The 20,973-nt window shown below is 28.0% G+C and overlaps 3 long non-coding RNA genes across 4 annotated transcripts; all 3 read right to left on the minus strand.

Moving 5' to 3' along the window:
* Positions 1–1,206: 1,206 nt before the first annotated feature.
* Positions 1,207–2,682, minus strand: LOC132922395 (uncharacterized). Its single transcript, XR_009661014.1, has 5 exons — positions 2,561–2,682; positions 2,366–2,490; positions 2,163–2,291; positions 1,974–2,092; positions 1,207–1,893 (listed from the first exon to the last, which is right to left on the minus strand). It is a non-coding gene; the product is annotated as an uncharacterized LOC132922395 (long non-coding RNA).
* Positions 2,683–3,183: 501 nt separating this feature from the next.
* LOC132921800 (uncharacterized) lies at positions 3,184–5,517 on the minus strand. Of its 2 annotated transcripts, none has more exons than XR_009660954.1 (8): positions 5,188–5,517; positions 4,791–4,919; positions 4,592–4,720; positions 4,393–4,521; positions 4,194–4,322; positions 3,784–4,122; positions 3,575–3,703; positions 3,184–3,306 (listed from the first exon to the last, which is right to left on the minus strand). It is a non-coding gene; the product is annotated as an uncharacterized LOC132921800 (long non-coding RNA). The 2 variants fall into 2 exon arrangements; XR_009660953.1 differs by lacking the exon at positions 5,188–5,517 and adding an exon at positions 5,000–5,082.
* A 495-nt stretch (positions 5,518–6,012) lies between these two features.
* On the minus strand, positions 6,013–11,561 carry LOC132923179 (uncharacterized). Its single transcript, XR_009661111.1, has 3 exons — positions 11,444–11,561; positions 8,088–8,201; positions 6,013–6,780 (listed from the first exon to the last, which is right to left on the minus strand). It is a non-coding gene; the product is annotated as an uncharacterized LOC132923179 (long non-coding RNA).
* Between the last annotated feature and the right edge of the window lie 9,412 nt (positions 11,562–20,973).

Genomic DNA, 20,973 nt, shown 5'->3' on the forward strand with positions numbered 1-20,973 from the left:
TTTAGGTACCCAGAAATCGGCGGTAATTTATAAAGCTTGTCTAAAAAAAATACTTAAATAACAATTTAAATTAAAAAAAATATATTATGAAATAGTATGAAGTATAAGTAAGTTACATGGCGTTAGTAAAATCTCTAATTCCATTAATTATGATATTAGATTCGATGTTTTAAATAAGTAGTAACGTTTCATTATATTCTAATATACACGATATATGAATTATCGATTATGTTAATGTAGAGCTTATATATAATTTTTAAAAGAACTTGCTCAAATACCTATTTATTATAATAGGTAAGTACATTAAAATCTAACCATTAACCTAACAGGGTGACTATACTTATTTACAAGAATTGCATGGCCACTTATTCCTTTAATATTAAATTTATGTTGGACTTTTAAATTTCAGAGTTAACTTTACCTAAAGGCCATATTTTTAAATTCAAGTACACAGAAGTTGTATACATTGTTTAAGCTATGTCATGTAACGGTATAGACTTATTTTTTCAAATGAGAAACAACCTTTTATTACGAATAATTAAGCAAATTATTTTTTTGAAAATATTTATAAAACTACATCCACGATCCACATAATAATCCTGAAAAATGGTTTTAAAAAACTTAAAAATAGATGTAACTATGCAAGTAATATTTAATCTAGTAATTACAATAAAACAGTTTTTGCAAAGTATAAAATATTGATGAATTTATACTACCTAATTAACATACTTTTTAAATTAGCATAGCCCCCATATTTTCCAAAACTATAAACAGTAGAACATCGATTATTCGCATTAATTAGGATCGAATGGGTGCGGATAATCAAATAAGCATTAAAAATAAAGTGATTCAGCTACCTAGTAAAATACACAATAATTAGTAAATAAAAATATGTGTAAATTCAATGTTTTAAGTAAAGTAATACTAGTAATAGATACCTACTAACAATATTTCTGGCAATATTAAACTTGACCCGCTTTTGTTAGTGTATTTGTAAAATAAGAACTAATATAATAACTATACTTGTAGTCTTTTTTAACAAGTCAAAGAATATTTTTTAAATATTAAATATTATTTTATTGAAATACTTAATAAAACGTTAATATTTCTCGTTTCTTGATATAAATAATTATTTAATTGGTATTTAATAAAAAAAAATGTATGCAAAGTAACTATAAGAATAACAGTGTTAGGTAATTTTCCACACCACCTTTATTATTAAACGACGTGCAATAACATTGTCCGTATTGTTTAATAACTTTATGAGGTATTACACGAGGCGCGTTTTTTTATTGTGGTGTCCCCAGTAGGCCTAATCCACATCGTAAGCGAGAACGCATTATATGCAGGGGCGTATTTTTAAAGATTTAGAGGGGCAGCAAAATTTTATTTCGTACTTTATGAGTACTGGCGCAGTGACGTCAATCATTAATATTATTCACAACAAATGTGTGCCATAGAGGTGTAAAATACTATAATGTTTATATAAGTATCTAACACGGTATTCTATGGTATTAACAGTTTGACCAATGCGAGGCATTTTAATTTTTTTTTTAATGGGAGGGAGGCAGCAAAATATGTGTTGCCCTTATCATACAATTTCTAAATACGCAACTGATCATATAAATGCATTCAAATAATAAAAAAAAATATACAATAACTTAAACTATATGTAGATATTAATAATTCTATATAATATAAAACGGATAATGTGTATAATATGTGTGTGTTGCCGGCCGGCGATAGTCAATGTGTGTTGGATGAGTGGATGAGAGATGAGCGCTAATGCGTAAGGGGAAAACTTATACTATAATTCTGCCAATCTTCCTCCAGGTTGAAATGAAGCCGAGTGCCGACACTTTTCCCATCAGCTTTGTGACAAATTCTTCTTCACTAATAAATATTATATATTTATGTAAAGTATACTATACCTACTACGATTCTAAAAAATATAATATAATACAAACAAATACTTTCGACAGTAGATTATCGTCAGTTGAATTTCTTTTTGCTATTGCTAGACGTCCTCCGTGTTGAAATACAGCCGAGTGCCGACACATTTCCCATCAGCTTTGTGACAAATTCTTCTTCACTAATAAATATTATATATTTATGTAAGGTATACCATACCCACTACGATTCTAAAAATTATAATATATTACCAACAAATCCTTTCGACAGTTGATTATCGTCAGTTGAATATCTTTTTGCTGCTGCCAGACGTCCTCCGTGTTGAAACGAAGCCGAGTGCCGACACATTTTCCATCAGCTCAATGACAAATTCTTCTTCACTAATAAATATTATATATTTATATAAAGTATACTATACCTACTACGATTCTAAAAAATATAATATAATACAAACAAATACTTTCGACAGTAGATTATCGTCAGTTGAATTTCTTTTTGCTGCTGCTAGACGTCCTCCGTGTTGAAATACAGCCGAGTGCCGACACTTTTCCCATCAGCTTTGTGACAAATTCTTCTTCACTAATAAATATTATATATTTATGTAAGGTATACCATACCCACTACGATTCTAAAAATTATAATATATTACCAACAAATCCTTTCGACAGTTGATTATCGTCAGTTGAATATCTTTTTGCTGCTGCCAGACGTCCTCCGTGTTGAAATACAGCCGAGTGCCGACACATTTTCCATCAGCTCCATGACAAATTCTTCTTCACTAATAAATATTATATATTTATATAAAGTATACTATACCTACTACGATTCTAAAAAATATAATATAATACAAACAAATACTTTCGACAGTAGATTATCGTCAGTTGAATATCTTTTTGCTGCTGCCAGACGTCCTCCGTGTTGTAACGAAGCCGAGTGCCGACACATTTTCCATCAGCTCTATGACAAATTCTTCGTCGGTGGATAGTCGTCCATGATCCAGTTAAATGTTCCGTTACTATTAAACTTCAAATAATATGCAGATTAAATGTATTTTAAACTTATATTATAATGCAAACAAATCCTTTCAACAGTTGACATTAAGATGAACGTCTATTGATGCTGCTAATCTTCCTCCAGGTTGAAAGAAGCCGAGTGCCGACACTTTTCCCATCAGCTTTGTGACAAATTCTTCTTCACTAATAAATATTATATATTTATGTAAAGTATACTATACCTACTACGATTCTAAAAATTATAATATATTACCAACAAATCCTTTCGACAGTAGATTATAGTCAGTTGAATATCTTTTTGCTGCTGCCAGACGTCCTCCGTGTTGAAACGAAGCCGAGTGCCGACACATTTTCCATCAGCTCAATGACAAATTCTTCTTCACTAATAAATATTATATATTTATATAAAGTATACTATACCTACTACGATTCTAAAAAATATAATATAATACAAACAAATACTTTCGACAGTAGATTATCGTCAGTTGAATTTCTTTTTGCTGCTGCTAGACGTCCTCCGTGTTGAAATACAGCCGAGTGCCGACCCTTTCCCATCAGCTTTGTGACAAATTCTTCTTCACTAATAAATATTATATATTTATGTAAGGTATACCATACCCACTACGATTCTAAAAATTATAATATATTACCAACAAATCCTTTCGACAGTTGATTATCGTCAGTTGAATATCTTTTTGCTGCTGCCAGACGTCCTCCGTGTTGAAATACAGCCGAGTGCCGACACATTTTCCATCAGCTCAATGACAAATTCTTCTTCACTAATAAATATTATATATTTATATAAAGTTTACTATACCTACTACGATTCTAAAAAATATAATATAATACAAACAAATACTTTCGACAGTAGATTATCGTCAGTTGAATATCTTTTTGCTGCTGCCAGACGTCCTCCGTGTTGTAACGAAGCCGAGTGCCGACACATTTTCCATCAGCTCTATGACAAATTCTTCGTCGGTGGATAGTCGTCCATGATCCAGTTAAATGTTCCGTTCCTATTAAACTTCAAATAATATGCAGATTAAATGTATTTTAAACTTATATTATAATGCAAACAAATCCTTTCAACAGTTGACATTAAGATGAACGTCTATTGATGCTGCTAATCTTCCTCCAGGTTGAAATGAAGCCGAGTGCCGACACTTTTCCCATCAGCTTTGTGACAAATTCTTCTTCACTAATAAATATTATATATTTATGTAAGGTATACCATACCCACTACAAATTCTAAAAATTATAATATATTACCAACAAATCCTTTCGACAGTTGATTATCGTCAGTTGAATTTCTTTTTGCTGCTGCTAGACGTCCTCCGTGTTGAAATACAGCCGAGTGCCGACACATTTCCCATCAGCTTTGTGACAAATTCTTCTTCACTAATAAATATTATATATTTATGTAAGGTATACCATACCAACTACGATTCTAAAAATGATAATATATTACCAACAAATCCTTTCGACAGTTGATTATCGTCAGTTGAATATCTTTTTGCTGCTGCCAGACGTCCTCCGTGTTGAAATACAGCCGAGTGCCGACACATTTTCCATCAGCTCAATGACAAATTCTTCTTCACTAATAAATATTATATATTTATGTAAGGTATACCATACCTACTACGATTCTAAAAATTATAATATATTACCAACAAATCCTTTCGACAGTTGATTATCGTCAGTTGAATTTCTTTTTGCTGCTGCTAGACGTCCTCCGTGTTGAAATACAGCCGAGTGCCGACACATTTCCCATCAGCTTTGTGACAAATTCTTCTTCACTAATAAATATTATATATTTATGTAAAGTATACTATACCTACTACGATTCTAAAAATTATAATATATTACCAACAAATCCTTTCGACAGTAGATTATAGTCAGTTGAATATCTTTTTGCTGCTGCCAGACGTCCTCCGTGTTGAAACGAAGCCGAGTGCCGACACATTTTCCATCAGCTCAATGACAAATTCTTCTTCACTAATAAATATTATATATTTATATAAAGTATACTATACCTACTACGATTCTAAAAAATATAATATAATACAAACAAATACTTTCGACAGTAGATTATCGTCAGTTGAATTTCTTTTTGCTGCTGCTAGACGTCCTCCGTGTTGAAATACAGCCGAGTGCCGACCCTTTCCCATCAGCTTTGTGACAAATTCTTCTTCACTAATAAATATTATATATTTATGTAAGGTATACCATACCCACTACGATTCTAAAAATTATAATATATTACCAACAAATCCTTTCGACAGTTGATTATCGTCAGTTGAATATCTTTTTGCTGCTGCCAGACGTCCTCCGTGTTGAAATACAGCCGAGTGCCGACACATTTTCCATCAGCTCAATGACAAATTCTTCGTCGGTGGATAGTCGTCCATGATCCAGTTAAATGTTCCGTTCCTATTAAACTTCAAATAATATGCAGATTAAATGTATTTTAAACTTATATTATAATGCAAACAAATCCTTTCAACAGTTGACATTAAGATGAACGTCTATTGATGCTGCTAATCTTCCTCCAGGTTGAAATGAAGCCGAGTGCCGACACTTTTCCCATCAGCTTTGTGACAAATTCTTCTTCACTAATAAATATTATATATTTATGTAAGGTATACCATACCCACTACGATTCTAAAAATTATAATATATTACCAACAAATCCTTTCGACAGTTGATTATCGTCAGTTGAATTTCTTTTTGCTGCTGCTAGACGTCCTCCGTGTTGAAATACAGCCGAGTGCTGACACATTTCCCATCAGCTTTGTGACAAATTCTTCTTCACTAATAAATATTATATATTTATGTAAGGTATACCATACCCACTACGATTCTAAAAATTATAATATATTACCAACAAATCCTTTCGACAGTTGATTATCGTCAGTTGAATTTCTTTTTGCTGCTGCTAGACGTCCTCCGTGTTGAAATACAGCCGAGTGCTGACACATTTCCCATCAGCTTTGTGACAAATTCTTCTTCACTAATAAATATTATATATTTATGTAAGGTATACCATACCTACTACGATTCTAAAAATTATATTATATTACCAACAAATCCTTTCGACAGTTGATTATCGTCAATTGAATATCTTTTTGCTGCTGCCAGACGTCCTCCGTGTTGAAACGAAGCCGAGTGCCGACACATTTTCCATCAGCTCTATGACAAATTCTTCGTCGGTGGATAGTCGTCCATGATCCAGTTAAATGTTCCGATCCTATAAAACTTCAAATAATGTGCAGATTAAATGTAATTTAAACTTATAGTAAAATTTCAATGTTTAAGATATCTATGTTGGTGTTCTTTTATTTTTGAATTTAAATTAAATTTTATATTCATAATTTATCAGTTAAAAATGTAAACAAGAACTAAAAAAATTATAGTATATTGCAGTTTAACTTTCTGTTCGGTGGCCACCTTTTTAATTTCTCACTCTCTTTTATAAGAAAGTTAAACAGCACAATAACTATAAAAAATATAAATTTAAACATACACAAAAACGAACTTGCTTTGTGATAAGAAAAAAAATTGAAAAAATTGGTAATTTTTCAATGTATTTTTAAAATAAAAAGAACACCTAAAACCGTAGTACAGTATATTATCTGAAAAAAACCATAAAAATTAAATATAATTTAAGTAAATATTCATAATATACTGTACTACTGTTCAAAAAATTATAGTATTAAACAAACACGGCCCTGCGACACTTTTTTTTGTTATTCATCAGCTTCCTAATGATACTGCCAATTGTCCTCCGGGTTGACATTATATAAGGATATAGCGTAATTATTTCAGTTTTTTTGTTTTTCCGATATTATGGCAAGATCTGAAATTTTTTGTTTTATTTTATTACTATTTACCACCCAAAGTACCAAATTGATACATATTTGCTACAAGAATTTATGACAAACAAAAAGTAAACTACATAATTGTAAAATCATTATACATTTTTCGCTACGTCCACGTCCAGGATCTAAGGTGTACTATTCTACTACTATTTTAATATAATATAATGCGAATAATACAAATAATACCCGGTTGTTATTTTTCACAATTTTTTTCTACTATAAGTAATGAGTAAAATAAGTAGGCATTGTGTACTATTTTTTCATTGGACCCTGGAGAATAAAATATGCGTCTACATCAACTACAATCAGGGATGGCAAATAGGATTTTTTCTACGTGCCAATTTATGACATAATTCAAAAAAAAATTTTCAGCCGTGCCATAATTATTTTTATTAACACAGCAAAATACAAATACAAAATATAAATGAAAAATTATTGATTTTAATGTAGAAAATTATGTAAAACTGGAAATAATGTGAAAAAAATATTAAATTATTATTGTTTGTTAGAAATCTTTTGCTTCATTTTGGTTGAAAGGTTTTTTATATCTGGTTGATATGATGTTGATTGCAAAGCAATACATGCTGCCGAATCTTCCTCCGTTAATATGTTCCTAGCCTTTGAATGTGTATGATTTAATACCGAAAAGAGACTTTCGCAAGCATATGTTGAAGAAAAAATTGTTAACAATAAAATTGCTAATTTTTTGACAGAAGAAAAATTTTCTGGAATATTATTCCATACTTCTAATATTATGTTGTCAACACCGCAATCTGTTTCTTCGTTATATATTCGATGACGTTCCAATTCTTCGATACGCTCTCGCATATTCACAAATTTATTTGTCCAAATTGGATTAGTTTGCAAATCGATTAACTGCATTTCTAAATTTTCTAATCCCATCCAATTAAGATAGTAATCATTAAAATCTTGCACATCGAATAAATCGGGATAATTAATAATTTTTATAATTTTTTTTATAAATTATATTTTATAATAATAAAGATAAGATATCTGAGCCGTCATAGTTCTGTACTAAATACTATTAAATAAAAAAAAAGATAAGATAACAATACGTCGTTGTGAAATATATATTATTATTATAAATATATATGGACAAATGAAAGTTTTTCGAGTGCCATCGAAAATCTCACGCGTGCCACCTATTTGCCATCCCTGAACTACATCGTCTGACTAGCGCGGATTGTTCATATAAATTAATATATTTTATTTTAAGTTTAAAAAATAATTTTAATCCCAAAAAAGAATAATAAAAAAAACTTACTTAAGCGTCGACTCTTCCCGGGAAACCGAGTTGTACCAATCTACAGTGTATACGGAGTGGTGCACCGCCGCCGAATAAACTCCAAATTTTCTTCATACGATCTTCATCATGATTCTAAATGGGAGTATAAAGATATTTTATGAAAATAAACAGCACGAAATGAAAAGGAGAGTACTTGTCATGTACTGTTGTTTAACGACTGTTCATTAAGACTATTATAGAATTGTTAATCGTCTTCGACGAATGTCGTCGATTGTCGTATGCCACAGATGACGAATATTATAATATGATAAGTCTATGGTTTTTTTTTATAAGAACTCCTTGTGATATTATACGATCTACTTTTCTATCTTAGGTGTTTGACATATTAACGTAGAATTGAAACATATAAACTATAGACCAAGACCAAATCTTTATAGATATTGCAAAGTATTAATATTTTATTCTAATGAAGATGATTATAAATTATTTTATTTAATCTATAAAAATAGTGAACTAAACAAAAATAATTATAGTTATGTTTCTGAGTTATTATTTCTGCATTTTTTTGGTTTTAATCACGCAGTGCTTTAACTTAATCTTACATATTCTCAGTGGCGGCTTTGGTGGTGAGGCAAGTGAGTTACCTAAAATTTTGTAGCAAATAATACTCTAAAAGTGTATATTTTTTGGCTCACCGATAGCAAACATTTCGCTAATAATTTTCAACATTTTTATGATTTTATTTGAAATAAATTCTTCTTTACGAAGTTTAATAATATAAATAATCATTTATTTTATTATAGTATAATATTATTCCGTGTTTATTACCAAAAATAGCGATAAACCGATAAGAAATGCACGAAATAATAATTCCGTTAACAAACGCTCATATTCAGCCGGCGGAAATATTCCCTATGACGTCAGAATTGTAACTTGTGTACATTAATTACACACACATGCGAATGTACGGACTACGCAAATGCACGCGACTGTTAAATAAGCTGAATTGCGCAAATGATCATAGTGAGGCGACTTTTTCATCGCTTCTGATACTAAAAATATATGTGGTACTATGGTCAGCCCGCAGCCATGTCTACGGCTCGTTCAACAACAACATAATATTGATATTGGATAATCATAAACCGTTATTATTGTCACAGCGCCTGATGAAACCGATTTCATTGTTAGTTTATAATGTTTATATCTCTCTCGTTCGAATCATCGCTCGTGCAGTCGTGCTTATTCGTTTAAATTTGTTTACGCGTGTTGTCGTGCTTTGATTTAACATTAAAGTAATTTAAGTATATTATTATATTTTATTATAGTTATAATTATTTTTATATTTTTAAATTCCATTATTATGAAGTTTAATTTTTGTTATGAAGGGGGGGAGTGATACTAAGTTGCCTCACCAAAAAAATACAACCAAAACCGCCACTGCATATTCTTACATGTAAACTTACATATATATATCTGAAGACACCTATCGGCTATCATAATAGAAACAAATTCATACATTTCCTTTATTATGGTTTCATGTAACAAATAGTACCTAGTCAATGTTTTGAGGAATTCAATTTTCAGTACCATTGTCCATTTTACAAAATAATCAAAAATTACATTGAATTAAAGATAAAGAAGTAATTATTACAGTGTTGCTTTATACATTAGTGATTAAGTTTATTACTGTAATTAGTGTGTGAAATTTGAATTTGAAGTCAGTGAACCTTCATTAATAACTAATAAGTGTAATTTTGATGTATTATGACTTATAATATTATATGTTGATTGATATTGCTAAGTATTTTATTTTTTTTTGTGTAAAGTTTGACAAGCTACCTACATTTTTTCCGAAAACATTGCAATAATCATAATATTATTATTATAATATTGTATAAATAATAAATATAATTTATACCGTATTATATTCTTGTTATATACTTTTGAGTTAATAGGTACAACCCTTTCGTAAAATAATTTGAATAAATAATATCTTAAGATTAATCTACGTATGTCAAAAATATCATTGTGTACGTATAGTATAACATGTACAAAAAACTTTTATGTCCCTACAAATAATGTTTTAAATAATAACAAAATATCGTAAATATACATAATTTCAAAATATTTTGAAAAAATACTATTTGTAAGAAATACTCTCATAAGAATTTAATTAAAGTTTTAAGTATCTAAGATTATTCGTTTTTGAACTATAACAAAATATAAAAATTATTTGAGAAAAAATATTTATTTTTAGGGTGGGTGTATAATAAACATTTAATAAGTTATAGGTATAATACTGAACTTCGAATAGTCATAAAAAATAATGTGACTTTCCAGTAAACATATTATTTTTGTTTTTGGTAAAAAAAAACTAATGAGAATTCCAATATAATATTTTTAAATTGTAGATATAAAAAGAAAATATTTATAGGTATGAATATCTAACGAAAAAAATAATTTGAACATTTTATAGATTTAGCCGAATACAATCAAAATTTTAATTTTAAACGTTTATAAAATATACCGTGACTATACATTTTTTATTACAGTAAATTAGTGAACGATTGATGAAGAAGCTTGTATTAAATTTTATATCATATTTGCATATCTATAATTTTTTTCGGCTTAATAAAAAAAAAAAAAATTTAATTGTTTTAAATAATGAAAATGCTTTTAAAATTATACAATTTACCTATAGAGAAATCATAATGTAGATAATTGGTAAATTTTTCAAAATTCTATAATTAGCATTTTTTAATTAAAATTAAATTAATAAATTAATTTTGTCGATATTATACAAGTATATAGCGTAATAATACATTTGTTTTTTTGTGATTTCTATCTTATGACAAGATTCGAAATTTTTTATTTTATTTTACTATTAACCACCCAAAGTACTAAATAGATCATATTTGATACAATAATTTATGACAGAAAAGAAACTACATAATTGTCAAATAAATATACATTCATTGCTATGTCCAGGATCCAAGGTATACTTGACGACTTAATTTTATTCTTGGCTATTTTATACATTGGACCAGTGGTCAACCTTTTTGGACTCTCGGGCCACATTCACAAACTAAAAACTGTTTGCGGGCAAGAAAAGAATAAAAATTTAATATACTTAAATTATTTACTATGCAAAAAAATATTGTTTAGAACTTTAAATTAAAAAAAAAATTCGTCGTTTTAGAATTTAAAGCGGGCCGTAGACAATAGCTCACTGGTTGCCGGCCATTGCATTGGACGATTGGAAATAAAATATAAGTCTGTCATCCAAGTATAGCAGCTTGTACACGTCAATAAATATTTATTTTAAGTATAAAAGATAAATTTAATATTCCATAATTATGGGAAAATTAACTTACGTAAGTATTCTTCGACGCTGTTCGGCAAAATCGAGCTGTACCACATTTATAGTTCAAACGTGCATCGTCACCGCCGAAGAAACAGCTAGCTCTTATTTCTTCATTCGTCTTCTTTGCGCTTCAGAATGAAATTATTGAAATACTCTATAAAAATGAGAGCACTTGTCATACACTAAATGCTGTTGTTTTAAGACTGTTCAATAAACTATTAGAATTATTAACAGTCTTCTACGAATGACGACGATTGTCGATTGCCACGGATGTAAATATTGTAATAATGTGATAGATCATATGTTTTTTTTTTATAGAACTCTATGTGATATTATAGTATTTATTTTTATATCTCAGCTGTCTTGCATACGAAACTTTTGGTATTTAATTAATTTCATACGTAAAACCATAATAATTGTATATCCTGAATTTTTTTTTTTAATTATAATTTTATTATTTCAATAGTTTTTTGGTAAAATTGTTCACCAAAAAATAAAACCATATATATATGGTAATATTTCCAGCTTTTTTGTTTTACCGATATTATGGCGAGATCTGAGTTTTTTTTATTTTATTTTACTATTTACCAACCAAAGTACCAAATAGATCATATTTGCTACAAGAATTCATGGCAGACAGAAAATAAACTACATAATTGTAAAATCATTATACATTTTTCGCTACATATCCAGGATCTAAATTCTAAGGTGTACTTATAACGACTTTGTTTTATTCTTGGAAATTTCATCCTTAATGCATGATCGGTATCCTTTTTGAACTCTCAGGCTACATTCACAAATTAAAAACAGTTTGCAGACCAGATAAAAATGAAAAATTTATATTCTTAAATTATTTACTATGGAAAAAAATATTGTCTAGAACATTAAAATAATAAAATATAAATAAAAAAAAATTTCAGTGTTTTAGAATTTAAAACGGGTCGTATATACAATAACCCGCCGGTTGCTGATCACTTCATTGGACTGGACGATCGAAAATAAAATATAGGTCTGTCATCGGGGTAACAGCTTGTAGAAGTCAATAAACATTTATATTTTATATTATGTATAAATAGTAAATTTATTACTACCCCAAAATAATAGGAAAATTAACCTACGTAAGTATCCTTCGACGCTTTTCGGCGAAATCAAGCTGTGCCGTATTAAAGTTCAAACGTGCACCGTCACCGAAGAAACAGCTATAGTTTATTTCTTCATTCGTCTTCTTTACGCTTCGGAATGGAATTATTAAAATATTTTATGAAAATGAGAGTACTCGTCATGTACTGAAGGCTGTTGTTTGACGACTGTTCAATAAAATTATTAGAATTGTTAATCGTCTCCTACAAATTACAACGATTGTCGTTTGCCATGGATTATGAAAAATATTATAATAATGTTTTTTTTATAGAACTCTTTGTGATTTTATAGGATTCATTATTATATTTCAGCTGTCTTGCATACGAAACTTTTGGTATCTAATTAATTTCATACGTAAAATCATAATAATTGTATATTATCCTGAATTTTTTTTTAAATTATAATTTTATAACGGTTATTAACGCGTGGTTTTAAACGGTTTGGCAGAACTAAATGATTAATAATTTTAAAAATATTTAAATGTTTAATCATTAAACTGATATTACATACTAAATAGTTAATAGATTATAATCTATTACATATAATAAACAAGGACTTACAAAATTAATAAAATTAATTTCTAAATACAAGCAATTATTCACATTCAACTCGTTATACACATATGACATATAGTCACGCATATCATTTCCGTTTCGGTACCCTCCTGTTTAGGAATAATACATACTCATACTATTTTTACTGTTTTTAAAATTAATTGATAAGTTCTAACTAATATGCTCAGATAATTTGCGATATTAATATATATATATATATAATAAATGCATCTATTTATGGTATTATGCTATTGTTATTTTATCCTATAGGCTAAAGTGTATAGTCAAAATATTTTGAAAATTATAATATGTATAAGAAATGCAAACATTAACATTTGGGGAAATTTTCAAATAACTACAGTTATTCGTTTTTAAATTACTACAAAAAAAACAATATCGGTTGAGCAGAAATAGTTATCACAGAAATATGAAATGAAATCTAATAATGTCATCAAAATTCAAACAATTATAAAAAAATATTAATGCGTCTTTTCAGAAAACTTTTTTTTTTTTGTTAGGGATAAAAAAAACTTATATTAGTCGGGTACTCGGCCGGTTAAAAATGAAAAATGCTATTTATACAATTAATATAAATTATTATATAAAATGGGTCTGGTAATATACTATGACGATTATGTATTTTTGGTCTCACGTATTTTATGCATCGCGCGTTCGGTAATAAAATATGCATACGTATACGTCACCCAGCGTGAATAGTAGAATAAAATATGTGCTTACGTCGATTACATCGTCCGGGTAGCCGATTGTTCATATAAATAAATATATTTTATTTTAAGTTTAAAATGTAAATTTAATCCTAAAAAAGAATAAGAAAAAAAACTTACGTAATCGTAGACTATTCCCGGGAAACCGAGTTGTGTCAATCTTCAGTCTATACGTAGTGGTGCACCGACGCCGAAGAAACTGCAAATTTTCTTCATACCGATCTTCATCGTGATTCTAAATGAGAATAAAAATACATTTTATGAAAATAAACAGCATGAAATGAAAATGAGAGTACTTGTCATGTACTAAAGGCTGTTGTTTGACGACTGTCCAATAAAATTATTAGAATTGTTAATCGTCTCCTACAAATGACAACGATTGTCGTTTGCCACAGATGACGATTATTATATGATAAATCTATGGTTTTTTTTATAGAACTCTGTGATATTATACGATCTATTTTTCTATTTTGGCTGTTTGACATACGTAAAATTGAAACATATAAACTAGACCAAATCTTTATAGATATTGCAAAGTATTAATATTTTATTTTAATGAAGATGATTACAAATTATTTAATTTAATCTATGAAAATAGTGAACTAAATAAAAATAATTATATTTTTAAGTATTTAAAAAAAAGAATTATGATTAATATCGTTATGTTTCTAAGTTATTATTTCTGCATTATTTTGATTCTAATCACGCGCAGTGTTTTAACTTAATCTTACTTATCTATTACATTAGATGCAATTACCACTGTCTGTATATATTGTGTCTGAAGACACCTATCATAACAGAAAAAAATTCATACATTTCGTTTATTGTGGTTTCTTGTAACAAATAGTACCTAGTCACTAGTCAATGCTTTAGGTAATCAATTTACTTTTTAAACTTAAAATAAAATATATTCATTTTTATGAAAAATCCGCTACCCGGATGATGTAATCGATGTAGACCGTAGACGCATATTTTATTAATTTATATATAAATTATATAATATTGAACTTCAAACAGTCATAATATAAGTTTCCAGTGAGCATTTTATTTTTGTTTTTGCATTAAAAAAACTAATGGGAATTCCTATAAAACATTTTAAAATTGTAGATATAAAAAGAAAATATTTATATGAATACTAATGAAAAAATAATTTGAACATTTTAAAAATTTGTAATATATAAAAAAATAAAGAATATTGTTTACATATATATAGTTTGAAAATATTTTTAAAATAATAACATAAATAAGAAATACTCTCATAAAAAATTAGTTAAGACTTTAAGTTATCGGTGTATCAGATTATTTGTTTTTAAACTATGTATAGTATTATAGTCTATAACACAATATAAAAATCGTTTTACAAGAAATAGTTTTTTTTTGGGATGAAAAATTAATACTCAATAAGTCATAAAATATTGAACTTCAGTCGTAAAAAATAATGTGACTTTCCAATAAACCTTTTATATTTGTTATATTTAAAAAAAACTAATGAGAATTACTATATTAAATTTGTATATAAAAAGACATTATTATATAAATATCTGATGAAAAAATAATTTGAAAATTGTATAGATTTAGACAAAATTTATCAAAATTTTGATTTTAAACGTTTATAAAAATATAATATCGTGACTATACATTTTTTATTGCAGTAATTTAGTGACTGATGAGGAACACTGTATTAAATTTTAAATCATATTTGCTATCAATAATTTTTATCGGCTTAAAAAAAAAAATATAATTATTTAAAATTGTTAAAATGTTTTTATAATTATACAATGTATAGGAAATCATAATGTAGACAGTTGGTAAAATTTTCAACATTCTATGATTAGCATTTTTGAATTAAAACTTAGTAAATTAATTAATTTTGTCGAAATTATACAAGTATTGAAGTATATAGCATTATAGCGTAATGATTCCAGTATTTCCGATATTATGACAAGATCTGAAATTTTTATTTTATTTTACTATTAACCACCCAAAGTACTAAATATATCATATTTGCTACAAGAATTCATAACAAATAAAAAAAAAAACTAAGTAATTTTAAAATCAATATACATTCATTGCTACGTCCAGGATCCAAGGTATAATTGACGAATTAATTTTATTCTTGGCTATTTTTTAACTTTAACCTTTTAACACATCACAAATTAAAAACAGTTTGCGGACAAGACAAAAATAAAAATTTTATATTCTTAAATTATTTACTATGAAAAAAATTATTATCTAGAAGTTAGAACTTTAAAATAATAAAATATTTAAAAAAAGATTTCATCGTTTAAGAATTTAAAACAATTAAAACGGGTCGTATACAATACCCCGCCGGTTGCCGGCTATTATCGGAAATAAAATATAGGTCTAAGTAATCTAAATAAACTACATAATTGTAAAATCATTATACATTTTTCGCTACATATCCAGGATCTAAATTCTAAGGTGTACTTATAACGACTTTGTTTTATTCTTGGAAATTTCATCCTTAATGCATGATCGGTATCCTTTTTGAACTCTCAGGCTACATTCACAAATTAAAAACAGTTTGCAGACCAGATAAAAATGAAAAATTTATATTCTTAAATTATTTACTATGGAAAAAAATATTGTCTAGAACATTAAAATAATAAAATATAAATAAAAAAAAATTTCAGTGTTTTAGAATTTAAAACGGGTCGTATACTCGTATATACAATAACCCGCCGGTTGCTGATCACTTCATTGGACTGGACGATCGAAAATAAAATATAGGTCTGTCATCGGGGTAACAGCTTGTAGAAGTCAATAAATATTTAATTAAAGTATAAAAATTAAATTTATTCCTCCCCTAAAATAATAGGAAAATTAACCTACGTAAGTATCCTTCGACGCTTTTCGGCGAAATCAAGCTGTGCCATATTAAAGTTCAAACGTGCACCGTCACCGAAGAAACAGCTATAGTTTATTTCTTCACTCGTCTTCTTTACGCTTCGGAATGAAATTGTTGAAATATTTTATGAAAATGAGAGTACTCGTCATGTACTGAAGGCTGTTGTTTGACGACTGTTCGATAATACATTTATCTTCGACCAGCATAATTTTACATTGTACACAATGTATTAATGCATTATATATTGAAAATTGAATTCAAATTGTACAAATTCGTTATAGTGACATACTTAACCTAGTCTACATGTAGTATTGTAGTCACCTACTATAAGTAGCTATACAGCAGTTTACGGGTTGGTTGAACTAAATGATTAATAATTTTAAAAATATTTAAAAGTTTAATCATTAAACTGATATTACATACTAAATAGTTAATAGATTATGATCTACGTATAATAAAGAAGGACTTACAAAATCAATAAAATCAATTTCTAAATATAAGCAGTTATTCACATTCGACTCGTTATATATACATGTGACTATATCATTCCCGTTTCGGTACCGACCTGTTTAGGAATAATATATACCTACTCATACTATTTTTTACTGATTTTAAAATAATCAATAGGTTCTAATGTTAATATATGCTCAGATAATTTGCGATATTAATATATATATATATATATATATATATATATATATATATATATATATATGTATATATAATAAATGCATCTATTTATGGTATTATGCTATTGTTATTTTATCCTATAGGCTAAAGTGTATAGTCAAAATATTTTGAAAATTATAATATGTATAAGAAATGCAAACATTAACATTTGAGGAAATTTTCAAATAACTACAGTTATTCGTTTTTAAATTACTACAAAAAAACAATATCGGTTGAGCAGAAATAGTTATCACAGAAATATGAAATGAAATCTAATAATGTCATCAAAATCCAAAATTCAGACAATTATAAAAAAATATTAATGCGTCTTTTCAGAAAACTTTTTATTTTTGCTAGGGATAAAAAAAACTTATATTAGTCGGGTACTCGGCCGGTTAAAAATGAAAAATGCTATTTATACAATTAATATAAATATAAATTATTATATAAAATGGGTCTGGGATCTGGTAATATACTAATATGACGATTATGTATTTTTGGTCTCACGTATTTTATGCATCGCGCGTTAATAAAATATGCATACGTATACGTCATTCGGCGTGTAGCAGATTGTCCGGTGCAATAAGTATGTATTTATTTTATGTCTAAAAAAGTAAATTAAAGCTCCAAAAGTATAGAAAATCAAACTCACGTAAACATCGATTTTTTTTGTGAAACTTAGTTGTGTCATATTTGATATTTAATGTCCACACGTTCAGTAACCACATCGCCGACCCAGGAACACCTTTCCTCGTCCGTCTTTACCACGTTTCGAATTGAAGATATTGATATATTTCATAAAAATAAGCTGAACAGAACGACATATGCGTGTAAAATATTATATATATTAAAGTACGGTTTATCGATTTGTACGTCTATTTTTTTCTCCGTTAAAATTATTACAACCGTCAATCGTCTCCGACGAATAGCGAAGATTAATGATTACCATAGATGATAGATTAATATGATAGATCCATATCCATAGATTATATACTGTATTATTATGTTGTAATATTATTATTAGCCAGACATTTAAATTTATTTGGGAGTCTGCCGTTCGAGAAACTCAATTGTGTACTTATACAAATTTTATATGCACGGCGGGGTAGATTGTATAGATGTTGTTCAGGACATTGAGACTAGACTCATTCAAAGTTTCTGCCATTGGCATCGCATAAATTTGTAATTAGTTGTTGTTATCGATATTTTTCGACCGTATTATTATTGAATGACACCCGTCTTCTCATTATTAATGTAAAAATATTATAATATTATCAATATTCAATATTAATATCAAAAACCATCATAATTATTTTCCAAATAGACAAAAATATTAAATTATAGGTACTACAATTTTCTTCAAACTTTTTTATTGCTTTACTACTTTTTTTATTGGTGAGTCCGCCGTCTCAAAGACCCCTGATGAGCCGCCACTGCAGGTGTTAATAAGTTTATGGCATTAACAGCTTAAAACTAATCTACATAATATTTTGAATACTATTCACTGTTATAGTGTTAAATAATAATACGCGAATTGGTGTCTTTAAATAATATTTTTGTAATAACTTAAAACAAAATAGATAATTATACTTATAATTTAATCGTTATTTTTCGTTAAAATATACAATTTTGTCAATATTCAAATGTGGTATATGTACTAACAGTAGCGCCGAACACGGGTATGAACTGGTGAAAATTCCCCAGAAATATTTATGGGTGGGTGATAATCAAAAATAGTTTGTTATGCAGTATCTTGTATGTATATAGTTAGAAAAAAATATAGTACCATTCGAACGTAACTAACTAAACGTTTTTTTAGTAGGTGGGTCTAACACCAGCATTTTTTTCCCATAACATGAAATATAGATCGGCGCCAATGGACTTACGACTAACCTTTGAGACTGGGAGTGAGAATATGAATTGAGTTAAGACTTTTAAGCAATAATAATAATATAATAGTAGCTATAGTTATATAGTTGTGTACTAAGTTATATAGGTACTATTCTGATTAATATAAAAAAAATTATAAGATGGTGACCAGACATGAGTTATGGCTATTGTAACTGAGAAGTGAAATGTTCAGTAACTTCAGTTACTACATTTTAATTTTTTATTAGATGTATAAACGAAACCTAACATTATGAAAGCTTTATTTATGAAATAATTTATGCGTGTATTATTAAAACATTAGGTTATAATAGAAAATATTTTTTAATTTTTTATTAAACAAAAATTATATGGATTATGCTAGATAACAACTGTTATATTATAGTGTTACTACGATATAATAACGTAAAAGCATTTAAATACATTGATAATTAAAAGTTAACAATACTAATTATAAAATTAATTAATTTGTAAGATCACTAAGATCCTTATGATTATTGTAATACCCCGACAATTAGATCCTCATGCGTCAATTGGATCCTCTTGCGTCAGTTAGTCATCGGGATCTAGCTGTCGAGGGATCTATGTGACCGTTCACGCACAAAATGCACGAAACATTATTTAAAAATGACTTTCGATCAGCTGATCGGACCGCGACTGTATATCACTAAATTGTTATCTACATGGTGCCCTTGGGTGTGAAGTGGGACAAATGGATAATATCTGTATTCTGTTTTCTGTAGTTCCACAAATCATTTGTTCCAAAAAACCTAGGAGAAAATACTACTGAAAAAAATTATGCTCAACTTTTTTGGTAATAATGTAATTATAATGTAATTTAAATCAATTAAAATAAACTTAAAATTATAAATTTGTAATATGTAATGAGAACTGATATGACAATATAGATTTTTTGTCAATATGCAAAATGCAACTGATGATAAATAAATAAGTTTTAATCACGGACTAAGATTTATACATCTAAAGCCGTGGTCCGTGGTTTTAATAATATTATTATACATATACGGTACCTAATCGACTTCTACACACCGGAATCGAGTTTCACTAGCCCCTATTAATAATATAAAATTATTACATTTTTTTAAAAACTAGAAAATTTGGCGAAGCCATCGCTCCCGTGCACCCTTTATTGTATATCCGTGTCTGCGTAAGAATAGCAAATACGATATGGTTTCCGGTGTTTCCACCAATTGGTTTGGTGGCTGCAACTCAATTGAATGTAGTTTACCTTTTTCACAACCCGATTGAGCGCAGATTTAATCAAACAATACGAATAATAGGATAATTATTGGAATCCAAATATATGTCTATATTTTTATTATTTGTTTTTATTTACTAAATAGGTATTTTTTAATTTTATATATTTCTAAATAATATTGTCGTTTTTCTCCTTCACAATAGTATCGAATTTATTATGTAAATTCCATACAAAACATTTATATTTCATAAAAATAAAATCACGTTTTTTTGCCATTATAGCAGGGCCGTAGCAAGGATGAGGCGACTTTTAGAATAACCCTGCATTCAATTTTTAAGCTTTGAAGCAATATAAAATTTAAACAAATTATGTATTTTTAACAACAAAATCTGAAGCATTTAATAATAAATTTAAAAATACTGTTAGAATTAAACATCCAAATATTTATAATTTTATTGAATCGATACAAATTAATTA

The sequence above is a fragment of the Rhopalosiphum padi genome, chromosome 2 (genome assembly GCF_020882245.1).
Source record: "Rhopalosiphum padi isolate XX-2018 chromosome 2, ASM2088224v1, whole genome shotgun sequence".
In the NCBI taxonomy this organism is placed as follows: Eukaryota; Metazoa; Arthropoda; class Insecta; order Hemiptera; family Aphididae; genus Rhopalosiphum; species Rhopalosiphum padi.